Below are 16190 nucleotides of genomic sequence, written 5' to 3' on the forward strand. Positions count from 1 at the left end.
TGGATTAATCTTTGACAAGATTACTCAGGAGGAGAAGATTAGAAAGGATGAGGCTGAAGTATTTAGTTCATTGAAGTTAGTGGAATTACAGGAGGGGGATCCAGACTTGAAGCAAGTATACCAGACAGCTTCCTCTGAAACAGAAGCAGAATACACTCCAGAGTGTTATTACATTAAGAACAATGTGTTAATGAGGAAATGGAGATCGTTTTGTGTTCTGGCAGATGAAAAGTGGGCGATAGTGCTCCAAGTAGTTATACCATCTGGGTACCGGAATGAAATTTTGAGAGTGGCTAATGAAATTCCAATGACTGAACATTTGTGAATTAGGAAAACTCAAGCTAAGATACAAAAACATTTCTATTAGCCTGGACTACATAAAGATGTAACCAAATTCTGTCAAACATGTCACACATGTTAGGTGATAGGAAAGCCTCAAGCAATCATTAAGCCTGCACCTTTAATTCCAATTCCAGTGTTTGAGAAAGCTTTTAACAGGGTGCTAATTGATTGTGTAGGACCCCTCCCTAAGACTAAAAGTGGGAATCAGTACTTGCTGACAATCATGGATGTTTCCATGAGATTTCCAGAAACAATACCTTTAAAGGAAGCTACAGCAAAGATGATTGTAGAGAAGTTAACCAAATTACCAAAATAAATAGTCAGATCAGGGTTCGAATTTCATGTCACAGCTGTTTAAAGAAGCAAAGAACAGCCTAATAATAAAGCAATTCAGATCAGCAACCTATCACTCTGAATCACAAAGAGCCTTAAGCAGGAGATGCCTCTTCTGGAGTTCCCCACCTACTGTGGTTGACAGGGCCCTCAACCGTACCTCTGCCCTCACACCTTTCCCTCCCTCCCAGAGCCATGATAGGGTCCCCCTTGACCTCACTTTTCACCCCACCAGCTTCCGCATTCAAAGGATCATCCTCCACCATTTCCGCCAACTCCAGCATGATGCCACCACCAAACACCCCTTCCTTTCACCACCCCCCCACCCCCCCCAATCAGCATTCCGTAGGGACCGTTCCCTCTGGGACGCTCTGGTCAACTCCTCCATCACCCCCAACAACTCATCGCCCTCCCATGTCATCTTCCCAATCGCAGAAGGTGCAACACCGCCCTTTACCTGCTCCCTACTCATTGTCCAAGGGCCCAAACACACCTTTCAGGTGAAGCAGCGCTTCACTTGCACCTCCTTCAATTTGGCCTACTGCATTCTCCGCTCCCAATGCAGCCTCCTCTACATTGGAGAGACCAAACACAGACTGGGTGACCGCTTTGCGGAACACCTTCGGTCTGTCTGAAAGCATGACCCAGGCCTTCCTGTCACTTGCCATTTCAACACACCACCCTGCTCTCATGCCCACATGTCCGTCCTTCGCCTGCTGCAATGTTCCAGTGAAGCCCAACACAAACTGGAGGAACAGCACCTCATCTTCCAATTAGGCACTTTACAGCCTTCCGTATTTAACATTGAGTTCAATAACTTCAGACTATGAACTCTCTCCTCCATCTTCACCCCTTTTTAATCTATTTTTTAACATCCATTTTTGTTTTTTTATTTTAATTTATTATCCACGTATTTTTGTTTTCATTTGTATTCATTGTTTTATCGCCATCTTTTATCCTATTTTAGGTCTTTTTTCCCACCACCACTCCCTCCCCCCACCCCACCTCCACAAGGGCCACCTGTTACTTGTTCATGTTGTTCTTTTCAGAGTGCTGGCCCTTGTCCTGCTATTATCACATTCTGCTTTCTTACTTTAATGCCACCATCAGCATCTCCTTTAGCCCGTACCATTCCATTAACAACCCCTTTGTCCTTTTGTTCATTACAGCTTTTTCAAACTCTCCTTTGCCCCCACCTATCACTGGCCTTCTATCCAGCTTCACCTGCTCCACCCCCCTTAAACAGTATAAATTTCATCACATTTTTACTTCTCTTTAGCTATGAAGAAGGGTCATATGGATTCGAAGCATTAACTCTGTTTTTCTCTCCACAGGTGCTGTTACACCTGCTGAGTTTTTCCAGCATTTTCTGTTTTTGTTTCAGGTTTCCAGCATTCACAGTATTTTGCTTTTATCTTAGCTGTACATGATGTTGATGTAGGGAATTCAGGTTCAATAAGGCAACACCCATGGATTTATAGATTAAATCCAGTAAAATTAGATTAAGTGCGGAAATTATTTCTGCTGGTTGGACAATTTAGAATTAGAGCAAATAGTCTAACAATTAGAACGAGACCTTTCAGGAGTGAAATTAGAAAACACTTGTATATGCAAAGGGTAGTAGAAATTCGCAACTCTCTTCTGCAAATGGCAATTGATGCTTGATCAATTGTTAAATTTAAAATTGGTCAGCAAAAATCTATCAATCACAAAGCTATTAAGGGATATGGGGCAAAGGTGGTTATATGGAGTAAAGTCACAGATAAACCACAATCTCAATAAATAGCAGAACAGGCTCAAGAGGCTAAATGGCCTTCCCTGTTCCTATGTCCCTAATGAACAGTCACATCTAGGACAAACAATTCACAGGGGCTATGTTATCTTAGGCAGTCCATCTCCTTTCATATAAAAGAAGTGGCATTCTCACGAGTTCTGCAGAGCTTGGTGGGACACATGATTATATCCTGTTTGGCAATAGAAGGGCAGATGCAACAGGAGCTAACAAAAAGAGACAGAGAATATTAATAACGTTTTAAAACCATAACACGCAGCCAGCTTATAATCAGCCAATATTGTGGCCTACTAAAAGCTTTGAAACTCAGCTTGGTGGAAACTTCCAGTCAAATTGTGGCAATCTTTAGACAGGTCACCTAAAGCCTTCTGCAAGGTTATGCTGAGCTGCAAATTACACTTGTCATTGAATTGTGGAGAATATAGATAAGTCACCTGTGCACATTCTGGAAAAAATGAAAGATTGTTGTCAGATCAATGATACGTGTCCTTAAGTATCCATTGACTTTATTACTATTTCACAAGATTCAGGTGCACACAAATCCTCTGAATTGTCCTATTGTCTAACAGAAAACATTGTTTGTTGTTATTTTAACTAGAAAACCTTTAGGTTTTGATAAATGAGCAGGCCCAGTTTTATTCATCATATGTAGTTCCCTGATCCTAGAGTAATATTTAACTGGAGAGCTAAAAACAACGAATAATATAATTGTTAGAAATTTGAAATACAAAATGCTTGCGATACATTGTGGGTCTGTCAGCATCTGACAGGAGAAAAAATATATTAATGTCTCAGATAAACATGTTCAGTAGAACTAGCATCTAGAGTTCCAAGAAACATAAATTTATCTTTTCTGGTTTCAGACATTTAATTACAAATTTCTAATAGACAAGTAATGCATTTGCCACACGAGGAATATCTTTTTATAGCAACTCAGTGTTTATTTTTCATGAACTGCTATTAATAATTTTGTCTTCCAGACTATAAATCTTAGCGTGATATATCTGACATTCCATGTCCTGTAGCATTGCTATGTTCCTGTTCATGAGTGTTATTAAAAACAGCATCATCAATTCAAGCTTAGTGGAGGCAGAGGAGAGGGAAAAATTACATTTAAAAACAAAAGTTCTGACCACAAGGTCAATAGTACAATATCCTGTCATGTTTAGTTTATTCATATTATAACCTGCAGCTTTTCCTCTCTGATCTTATCAAGTGGCAGTTGTAAAACTCAGCACAACACAGACTGGGATTTTTGACCTGATATTCTCTTTGTTACATGATTCATTATTGTTTTATTGCCATATCTCTGTGTTGCTCGCAATTGAAATCCTTTTTTCATTGTTTCACTTAGCAGCGGATTTCTAACATGAGAGCTATTTTTGTTGCCAGAAATCGTTTTCTGGTCTTAACAAGAGATTTTCTGCTGATCTGTTGCCCAGTGATGACTGTGACATCCTAGACAGCTTTTTGATCTGTACTCTTCATCCCAAAGTTTTTACTTTGTAACGTGAATGAAAGATAAATGGAGTAAGGCTCAACCTTCACCACAGAGACCAAATTGCACCCTTCAAAAGATACAGTAATTAATTTGTGAAATATTATGCTGAACACAGAGCATTAGATTTGAAATGCATATATAGTTGGATGGTGGAGTTATTTTGGGAACCAGAACCAGATCACTAAAATTGATGTTGGCATTACAAAAATTGGTGGAACATGTTAAAAAGTTATCAAATGCAATTAAAAAAAAAACTGCTGGAGAACATCAGAGTATTGTACTATATGCCAGTGCTATCTTAGGATACAGTGATTTACTTGTTGCTGACTTATATTGTTGCCTGTTTCTGAGCTAACCAAATCATTTCAGATCACAACAAGTTTAATTTACTCTGCCTTGCTGTTACCTTTCAAACAGACTGGGCAGCAGCAGTCTGGGCTTTGTGATAGTGGTGCATTCTGAAGCTGGGTCTCATAGGGCCAGAGCTGCTTGAGGGCACTCTGCAAGGCTGCCTGAAATCAGCGGCCTTCCTCTATGCAGCAGCCATTAGATTAACACTGTGTATAAGAATCAGGACAGGCACATGGAAGACAGGCACTAAGGGAACGCACAAGGGTGATTCATTAATTTTTAAATGGAATATTGGATGGCTTGATAAAGTTGCTTTGGAATGGTGGTTTGGCAGTAGCTTTTATTTCAGCATTATGGCCAAGAGGATGTTGTGATGGACAGTGACGGGGAATGGGAGGTGTATAACTATTCTTGGGAATTGTGGTTGTGGAACCATCGTCACTTGAGGCAATCATAAACAATGCTGCTGGAAAGCAAATGTGTTGATTGCCTCCTCCTTCCTCCTCCTCTTCCTCCCCTCCTTCCTTCTCCTCTTCCTCCACCTCCTCTCTATCCTTCTCTTCCTCAGTTGCTCACTGTATCCCTGATGGTGAGGGCTGTATCATCATGATGACAAGGTTATGCAGGATATGTCAGACCAAGACTAGTCTTGACACATGCTCTGGCAAATTCTAGAGCTCCTGCAGTGCAACTCAGGTGAGGGAACTGATTTTTGCTCAGTCCAATGGTCTCCTTGATGATGTTTTATGAGTCAGCATGGCTGTCATTATATACCTGCTGTCCATGTATATTTGGGTTGTGCACCAAAGTAGCGAGCCAGGTGGTCAGCAGATAGTGCTTTTCACCCAGCAACCACCCTATGGTTTGACATGGTGGCTCAAATCCTGAGGAAACAATGGACTGGGAGAGCTGCTACCAGGATACCGGGCATTCACCTACATAATGAGCTGAGCATGGGTGCACATCAGCTGCACATTTAGAAGTGGAAACCTTTGTATTTACGGTACATGTCTGCAAATAAATGCAGTGCCTACAAAGCCACATATGTGCATTTATTGACGCCCTGCACCAAGGGGATGCCTGCTATCCTGGCAAAGAACTGTGCACACTCTGCCTGCTTCTTACTGGTCAGAGAGAACACAGTGTGCTCCCCTGTGCTGGGATAAAGAGCTTCAGTCACCTCCCTTATGAAGCAATGGATAATGAACTGGTAGATGATAGGGATATTGCATGTTCCAGTCTGGAAGTATGGAAGGATCTGATGCTGAGATATTCATGGCTACTGTCACCGTTACTGCCACTGGCAGTGCCATCATTGCCCTGGTATAAGGCTGTGACTCTGCTTGCAATAGGTGCAGATTTCCGGAGCACCCCCTTCATAAAACAGAGATGATGCATCCATTGTTCCTGATTTAGTTTGAGGTGAGAGAAATGCTCCCAGAAAACCCTCGATTGATACAGCAGCCTGCTACCCCTCCTCCTCCTCCTCCCCTCTGTAATCAGGTATCCTCCTCCGCATTGCTTCTGCCTCAGTCTGCCTTGCATACTCCTGCCCAAAGAGGATGGTAACTATAGCAGTCCTGGGATGAAACTATCTAACCAGAATGCTTGAAGCCTTCATTATATGAAACACCATTTCCTATAGACATCACTAACTTTAAACAGCAATAGAAAACTCACATCACTTCTACAATCTCAAATCAATCAAAAACTAACTTGATAGTAATTGCTTATCCCTTTAAATAGCAGTGGTGGGGGAATCCTCCCTGCTCATGAACACATGTTGTGTGTGTTTAGGAGAGGGCATTAGCTGGTGCAACAAAGTCAAAACTAGCATTGCGAGCATCAAGTCATCTCTGTCCAAACATAAGGCCTACCAAAACATCCACAGGACTGTCCAGTGAAAGCTTGGAGAGATGCAAGACACTTGACTGAGCCAGAAAGCAGACAAACTTCAGTCATATGCAGATCACTATTATGGCACAGCAGTTGGTAAAGGCTGAGTTGTTTAAACCCCAGAGGAAAACTCGAACAACTGTCAAAACTGATATTTTCAACTGGTATGTTTGAGATGCAGCTCTGGATTCAGGAATAAGACCACCGAGCCTCAAGAGGTTTTTTTTATATAAAACTAAATTAAACATTTACTAATTTAACAACAAATTAAACACATCCACATGTCTACAAATTACTACCATAGTAACTTTTAAACAAATCCCCAAATTAATCACTCGCAGGTAAATCTCCACCAAGACAGAAGTAACCCATAGACTTCAAACAGACACCAGGCAAAGCCCATTTGACCTTACAAATTCAAAATGATGCTCCTTGCAATTTGGTTCCTTTGCAGACATAGGTGTAGGCTGACAAGCTGGTTAGATCTTAAATGCCTCTGTCTTACACACACAAACTCCTTTCTGTTTATACCTAGCTTTTCCTTTGAATGTAAATTTTCCATTGTATCACCAGGCTTTTAATGTTATATCTCCTAACAATATCCTTTCTTTCCACCAATTTTATTAGTAAAAAAAAAACACATTGCTTGGCGCCTTCTAGCTAGGTGCAAAATTTTACTCCAACTCTTAAATGCTTTATTCAACAAATGCAAATTTACACTTTACCTTCTATCCTCCTTACTGTTTACCCAATTAACACCTCAAACTACTGTACATCAAAACACCCAGACTAGTTAGCTTCAATCCAATTAAGACAGACACAGTCAAACACATAGACACAGACCCCACTACAATTCCATTCTAAAAATAATTTCCAATAACATTATAGATATTAATATCTCTTCACAACACCACAAAGTCTGGAAAAGATTCTCTGATTTTTTGAAATCTGTCTACAGCCCCTAGTCTATGGTTCATCACCAATTTTCGATGTGGACAGGTCAACACTGCTCACAGAAAAAGACAAATTCTAAAAATATGGGCAAACCATTTTAACCACATCCTTAATTGCCCTTCACTTACCGATGAAGAAACAATCAACAAGCTGCTAAAGGGTGCCATCAACTGCTGTCATGATGAAATAAAAACATGGAGTGATGGAAAAACTCCATGTGGATACAGAAACAGAATTAGCATTTCAAGTCCAATATGACTCTTCAGAACTAAAGTGAGGTAGAGGTGTGATGGGTTTAAAGCTGTTGAAAAAGGCAGGAGAGTCAGGTGGGACGAAAGGGAAGGTCGGGGATAGGTTAGAGGGCGGGAAATATTAAATACCAAGGATGACATGGAACAAAATGCAAAGGTTGTGGTAATGGTAGCAGTGAAGGAACAAGGCATTGGTCTATGGTAGGTGTTAATAGCAAAATAAAGGTCAGCTCAGCCTGAAAGCAAAAACATGAAAACAATTTGTAAAGTGACATTTGGGGAAAAAAATTCAAAATGGGTGACAGAGTTCATGATCTGCCACTGTCTTGATGACCTCACATGCTGTTCGAAACAACAAAAGCACTCAAACTCCCATCAAGCAGCAAAGCTCCAGGACCTGATGTTATCCCAGCTGAGGTCTACAAGGCCGGAGGCAAATGCCTGTTTAATAAGCTCACTGAACTCTTTCAGTTTTTGTGGGAGCAACCCAGAAGGAATAAACAATTTAGCATAGTACTCTTATTTCCCAGTTTTTACTTTTTTTCCCTTCTTGGAAGGAACCATCCAACAAGAATACAAATATATTTCTATCATATACCTGAACAAGCCAAACTTACAGCAATCATAGAAGAGTCTCACTCCTCTCTAATTCCATCAAAACCTTCACCAGGAGCCTTCTGAACCGCTAATCCTTGATCAGGATCTTCTGCCAGTGAGTCACTGTGGTTTCAGAAATGGTTCAGGAACCACTAGTGTGGTGTTTGCAGCTGGACAGCTCCAGGAGAAATGCCAAGGGGACAGATCATGGACCGCTACACCATGTTTATTGACCTGACCAAAGCCTTGGACACAGTCAGCGTTGAGGGCCTTTGGAAGGGAATGAAGAAGTTTGGCTGCCCTGAAAAATTCATCACAATGGTTCGACAGTTTCATGATGAGATGCTTGTGTGTGGCCTGCATGATGGTGAGTCTTCTGACACATTCCCAGTCACTAATGGAGTTAAACAGGGCTACATGGTAGCACCAACCCTCTTTGGCATGTTTTTACTCTGCCATGCTTTCTGGTGCCTTCCCTGGTGGTGATCCTGGCATCAAAATTAAGCACCACATGGACGGGAAGCTGCACAACTTGAGATGGCTCCAGGCAAAGACCAAGGTATCCAAGGACATACTTTGCGGTTTCCTGTTTGCTGATGACTGCACTTGCTGGACATGCAATGTGACATGGATTTGTTCTCCAATGCGTGTAACAACTTTGGCCTTATGATCAGCACAAAGAAAACTAATGTAATGTACTAGCTTGCTCCATGAAAGCCCTATCTCAAGCCCAAGATTTCAGTCCATAATCAGAAACTGTCAGCAGCAGATAAGCTCACTTATCTCAGCACCACACTCCCTCAAGCTGTCTATATGGATGATGAGACATACGTAGCAATTGCCAAAGCAAGTGTAGCCTTTGGCAGAATTCAAACATCAGTCTGGGAATGGAGAGGAGTAAGTCTGCCTACCAAACTGAAAGTCCAGAGAGCAATAGTCCTGCCCACTCTTCTCTACACATGCAAGACCTGGTCTGCATACTAGCATTATGCCAAGAAGCTCAACCGCTTTCTCTTGGCTTTTTTTTTTTCATGCATTCACTGGCCAGGCCAGCAATTATTGCTGCAATCCATGTGGTGTAGGTTTCGGGCATTTAAGAGTCAACCATATTGCTATGGGTCTGAGTCACATGTAGGCCAGGCCGGTAAGGACAGCAGATTTCCTTCCCTAAAGGACATTAATGAACCAGATGTTTTTTTTAATGACAATCAACATGGTCATCATTAGACTTTTAATTCCAGATTTTTATTGAATTCAAGTTCCACCATCTGCCATGGTGGAATTCAAACCTAGGCCCCCAGAGCATTACCCTGACTCTCTGGATTCCTAGTCCAGTGACAATACCACTATGCCAGCACCTCCCTCAAGGAGGGAGAAACTGCCTTTGGGAGCTTCTGAAGATCATTTGGCAGGGCAAAATAGCAGACATTGAGGTGCTCACTCAAGCTGGCATGCCAAGTATCCATGCTATACTGAGATAGTCACAATTGAGTTGGGCTGGTTATGTAGCCAGAATGCCTGACACTCACTTACCAAAGTGAATCTTCTCTGGAAAGTTTGAGCCTGGTGTATGCTCTCATGGTGGTCAAAGGAAGCGCTTCAAGGGCACTTTGCAGGCATCACTTAGGAGTTTGACATCGACTTTGACTCTTGGGATGAGTTCACCCAGAATCGCTGCACCTGATGCAACCAAATGAAAAAGGTGTGGCCTCCTTGAAAAACAAACGCATATCAGAGGCAGAGAGAAAATGCATGGAGAGGCTATCCTAAGCTAGCAACTTGTCCAAAACACAATCGTCTGTGGTATGCTTGCAGCAGAACCTTCCAGGCACAGATCGGCCTTGGCAGTCACCAACGTACCCACTGGATCTCTACCAAATGCACCACATGGGACTGACATATGAGGAGAGATTGAATCGGTTAGGATTATATTCGCTGGAGTTCAGAAGAATGAGGGGGGAATCTCATAGAAACCTATAAAATTCTAACAGGACTAGACAGGGTAGATGCAGGAAGGATGTTCCCGATGGTGGGAGAGTCCAGAACCAGGGGTTACAGTTTGAGGATACGGGGTAGACCATTTAGGACTGAGATGAGGAGAAATTTCTTCACCCAGAGACTGGTGAGCCTGTGGAATTTGCTACCACAGAAAGTAGTTGAGGCCAAAACATTGTATGTTTTCAAGAAGAAGTTATATATTGCACTTGGTGCGAAAGGGATCAAAGGATATGGGGAGAGAGCGGGAGCAGGCTATTGAGTTGGATGATCAGCCATGATCATAACCAATGGTGGAGCAGGCTCGAAGGGCCAAATGGCCTACTCCTGTTCCTGTTTTCTATGTATGTTTCTATGTATGATGAACATGGTCATCTTGGCCTCGAAGAATAAACAAGACATGTTGACTGATGTAATTGCCTGTCTTTGCATACTTTTGGCACACATTCCTAATGCCCTCACCAAAATGGCAGCCTGTGGAGGGAGGGTATGTGTGGATGCAGTGTGGGAGCCATTTTGAACTAAAGCGGCAACTGTAGCACTGAAACTGTAGGCATTAAGGAACCAAACTTTGAAGCCTTTAGCTATAATACTATTGCTTTCCTTCTCGTGACACAGCAAAGTTATGCAAGTTCCTGTCTCCTGCCTCGCATTTGATATTTGGTTCCATTAGGTTCCATGCTGTTTTTTTTATTGCTGCCTAATGGTAAATATGATTTATTATATATTAATGCCTTGCTTTAGTTCCTTGCCATGTCAAAACACATCCTTATTTGTCAGGTTTATTTTATCAAGTTAAATCCAGCATTATCAATAGCTGCTAGCATATTTCTGTTGGAAAGTGGTGCCGTTTTAATAACTGTGTTGTCATCTTGATATAAGTTGCATCTAAAATTCTCTGCTTTATGGTGATTTGTCAAGAGTTGAATAACTGTTTAAAAATGTTAGGAACATCGCTTATACAAGAAATACATTTAAACGTGTTATGACAATCAGATTTCAAAGTAGAACACAATTGTCAAAAAGTAAATGTATTAGCAGGAAGACATAGGCCTGGATTTTTGCTCCTGGGTTGGGAGCATAGAGTTGGGACAATTCCCAACTTTGCAAACCCGAGCCGACAGAAAGTGCCCCGGAAAGTCGGACTTTCAGTCCAGAGAGGCTAAGTGTGAAAATGGGAGAAGTGGCGGCCGACACTGAAATGAGTGCAGAAGCTGCTGTGTGCAGAGGCAGGCTGGGATGAAAGCCTGCCTCTGTGTACTGGCACATTGTCAAAGTGTCTATAATAAAAAACATAAACCAGCCTTCCAGCCCTCACCTGTCGCATTCCCTCACTCCCCACATGCTCCACATGCCAAGCCATGCCACCTCATGCTCCCCACCCCTCATACCCTCTATGCCAACCCATGTCCCTCTACCTATCCCTATGGACCTTTATAGGCCCTATGCAAACTTAATGCCAGCTCATTCCAACCCATGTCCTCTAACCACCACCTTTTGCCCTTATGCCTACCATGCTAATTCACCCAGTTTCCAACATGGGCAGACCTTACGACCCATGCTGAGATGAGATAAAATAAAATTATTAAGTGTCTATTGAAGAATTCACTTAAAAAAGAACACTCTCATTGGCAAAAACCCATTCACTAAATTTATCTTCTTTCATCCCTTTTAAAAACAAGCACTGGAATTCATAGTCCCACTTGGGAGAGACGGTGGTGTTGTGGGGATGTCGCTCTGCAAAGAATGAGGACAATTCTGAAGTGAAGCCACAGTTGAGATCATCAGCACTGGTGGACTTCTTGGGAGTCTCCAGTTCAGTGTAGTTGGTTATAGTGGTTGTTTTGACGTCTCCAGCCATTTTGAGGAGGTTGCGGGCAACACAGGCATCTCTGCTCAGGAGAGAAAGAAGTTAATTGCAGATGTCATTCAGAATTTTGATTATTTGCTTGCTGCAATACCAGAGCGGCTCTTGAGTCTTGCCTATGACCAGTGGTTGGATTCTTCCGAAACCATACAGTGGTGTATTTGTCACCTGTTGATAGAGGTATTTTAGCCACGGTTCCTGATCCAACAGGACTCTTGACACTGGCTCCTGTGTCTAACTTGAAATTTGTGAGGTGACCATTTACAGATAGGTCAGCATTCCAAAATGTGAATCTGGGATCCATAATTTCTCCCATTATGCACCCATTTGGGATCCTCTGCATGCCTTGAGGTTTCGGCCTTACACATCTTTCCAAAGTGCCCCAGGCAGTTGAAGTGAAAGCACTGGACAGTGATTGCTAGGCACTACTCGTGTCTGTGAGGTCTTTTGGTGCCATGGTTTGCCACCATCTTGTGTTTTGCTTGGGTATTGCTTTCCTTGCCATGGAGTCTCCTTGCCTATTTGTTGCTCTACAGGCTTTATAAGCTGGACTGTTGGGGTTGCCCTGTACCACAGTTTAGCCTCACCACACAAAATGGATTGTTTTGCAAGCAAACATCCAATTGTCTGGTGATTTGGATGGCTTTTTCCAAAGTCAAATCATCTTTGGATTGGAGTAGATTTGAAAGAGCATCATCAGCTACTCCCACTACTATTCAGTCTCTTATAAGCTCCAACTTAAGGTCACCATAGTCACAGCCTTCAGCCAATCTGAATACCTCATTTATGAAAGAGTGTATGGGTTCCCTGGGCTATTGGACTCTCTTGTTAAATTTTTCTCACTTCATTATGTTGTATTGTTGAATGTTGTCTCATGAAGAGGTCTAGGGGCTTGTATGGTTGAACAATAACTGTTTATTAATAACACATAATTATATACATGTACATAGGATACAATCCTGACTGGGTGCTATCTTCATGCCGACTTCTACAGACTCACCACTATTCTCTACTACTCCCATGTGACTCTCTACATCATAACATGGGCAATACTGTTTCCCCAGTCCCACATTAATCCTAACAGTCCCGAACACCACAATCTTATACCAGGTGCCAGAAATGACAATGGAACACCCAGCCCAGTCAGCTCTGCAAAGTGCTCCTTACTAACAACCTAGGCGCTTGTGTCAAAATTGGGAGAGATTAGTCAAACAACAGCCTGACATGGTCATATTCACAGAATTATACCTTACAGACAATGTCCCAGATACCACCATTATCATCCCTGGAATTTCCCGTCCCACCAGCTGGACAGACCCACCAGTCGTGGCAGCACAGTGTTATACAGTCGGGAGGGAGTTGCCCTGGGGGCCCTCAACAATGACCCATGAAGCCTCATGGCATCAGGTCAAACATGGGCAAAGAATTATCCTGCTGATTACCACCTACTGACCCCCCACCCCCAACCTTAACTGATGAATCAATACTCCTCCATTTCAAACACCACTTGGAGGATTCACTGAGGATGGCAAGGGCGTACAGTGTACTCTGGGTGGGGGACTTCAATGTCCACCACCAAGAGTGGCTCAGTAGCCCCTCTACTGACCGAGCTAGCTGAGTTCTAAAGGGTATAACTGCTAGACTGGGTCTGCAGCAGGTTGTAAAGCAAACAAGAGGGCAAAAACAATTTACCTGTCAAAATACATCCATTCATGACAATATTGGTAGGAGTGACCACCAGACAGTACTGGCAGATGCAAAGTCCCATATTTACAAGGGCAACTAGGGATGGGTAATAAATGCTGGTCCAGCCAGTGAAGCCCATGCCTCGTGAATGGATAAAAAAAATTGAGGATACCCTCCCTCGTGTTGTGTGACACTACCAAAGTGCTAAATGGGATAGGTTTTGATTAGCAGCCCAAAACTGGGTATCCATGAGGTGCTGTGGGCTATCAGCAGCAGAGGATTGTATACAACCACAAACTGTAACCACAAGCCCGGCATATCCTTCACTCTACCATTACCATCAAGCTGTGGTTCTCTCTGGTTCAATGAAGAGTGGAGGAGGGCATGCCAGGAGCAGCACCAGACATACCTAAGAATGAGGTGTCAGCCAGGTGAAGCTACCACACAGGATGACTTGCGTGCCAAACAGCGGAAGTAGAATGCGATGAACAGAGCTCAGCAATTCTACAACCAACAGATCAGATCTAAGCTCTGCATATCTACTCATGAATGGTGGTGGACAATTAAACAACTAACTGCAGGAGGAGGCTCCACAAATATCCCCATCTTCAATGATAGGGGAGCCCAGCACAAAAGTGCAAAAGATAAGGCTGAAGCATTTGCAACCAGAAGTGCTGAGTGGATGATTCACCTTGGACTTCTCTTGAGGTCCAGTCTCCAGCCAATTTGGTTCATTCCATGTGATATCAAGAAACAACTGAAGGCTGGATATTGCAAAGACTGTGGGCCCTGACAATATTCTGACAATAGTACTGAAGACGTGTGCTCCAGAACTAGCTATGCCCCTAACCAAGATGTTCCAGTATAGCTACAACACAGGCATCTACCAGGCAATGTGGGAAATTGCCCAGGTATGTCCTGCCCACCAAAGGCAGGACAAATCCAACCCGGCCAATTACCATCCTATCAGTTTACTTTCAATCATCAGCAAAGTGATGGAAAGTGTCGTCGACAGTGCTATCAAGTGGCACTTACTCAGCAGTAGCCTGTTCATTTACGTTCAGTTTGCATTCCACCAGGGCCACTCAGCTCCTGATCTATTACAGATTTGGTCCAAACATGGACAAAAGAGCTAAACTGGAGAAGTGAGATGAGAGTGACTGCCCTTGACATCAAGGCAGCATTTGACAGAGTGTGGCATTAAGGAGGCCTAGCGAAACTGGAGTCAGAAGGAATCGAGGGAAAACTCTCCACTGGTTGGAGTCATACCTAACACAAAGGAAGATGGTTGTGGTTGTTAGAGGCCAAACATCACTGCAGGAGCTCCTCAGGGTAGTATCCTAGGCCTAAACATCAATAACCTTTCCTCCATCATAAGGTCAGAAGTGAGGATGTTTGCTGATGATTGCACAGTGTTCTGCACTATTTGCGACTCCTCGGATGCTGAAACAGTCGTGTCCATATGCAGCAACATTCAGGCTTGGGCTGACAAGTGGCAGGTAACGTTCACGCCACACAAAAGCCAAGCAATGACCATCTCCAACAAGAGAGAATCTAACCACCACCCCTTGACATTCAATTGCACAACCATCACTGAACCTCCCACCAACAACATCCTGGGGTTTACCATTGACCAGAAACTCAACTGGATGACCCTTATAAATACTGTGACAACAATAGCATGTCAGAGGCTGGGAATTCTATCGCGCAAACTCACCTCCTGTCTCCTCAAACCTTGTCTCTATCGATAAGGCACAAGCCAGGAGTGTAATGGAACATTCTCCAATTGCCTGGGTGAGTAGAACTCCAGCAACCTTAAAGAAACTCAACACTATCCAGGACAAAGCAGCTTGCTTTATCAGCACCCTATCCACCACCGATGCACATTGGCAGCATTGTGTACCATCTACATGATGCACTGCGGCAAATCACCAAGGCTCCTTTGGCAGCACCTTCCAAACTAACAACCTCTGCCACCTCGAAGGGTAAAGACAGCAGATGCATGGGAACACCACCTCCTGCAAGTTCGCCTCCAAGCCACACACCATCCTGACTTGGAAACATATCACCGTTCTTTCACTGTTGCTGGGTCAAGATCCTGGAACTCCCTCCCTAACAGCAATGTGGGTGTACCTACGCTACATAGCCTGCAGCGGTTCAAGAAGGCAGCTCACCACCACCTTCTCATAGGCAAATAGAGATGGGAATATATGCCGGCCTAGCCAGCAATGGCCATACCCTGTGAAAGAATTAAAAAAAAGAAAAGAGACTATAACCACTTGTATCTCTTAATCAGATGGTTAAATGGCAGGCAGTCCACTGTGATAATGAAAGGTTGTGGAATCGGTCATGGGCTCAGGCAAAAGTAAACAGGCACCACAGAAGCTACTAGAAGCTGTGCTATAAGCATGAGTGCTGTTTCTCCTACAATATTTGTTACCTCTCCAATATCCTGGAATATCTCATCACCTTCCAGATCCATGGCTATCTCTCATGTAACACATTTTTGAATCCGTTCAATTAAATTTCTCTACCAATGGCTTCTCTTCTTAACCTCACATTGTCACCACTGGAGTCTCCAAATGTTCCAGGTTTCTCTTCCCTATCTACAGACAGGCTCTTGTA

Source organism: Cetorhinus maximus, chromosome 7, assembly GCF_964194155.1.
Source record: "Cetorhinus maximus chromosome 7, sCetMax3.hap1.1, whole genome shotgun sequence".
Lineage (NCBI taxonomy): Eukaryota > Metazoa > Chordata > Chondrichthyes > Lamniformes > Cetorhinidae > Cetorhinus > Cetorhinus maximus.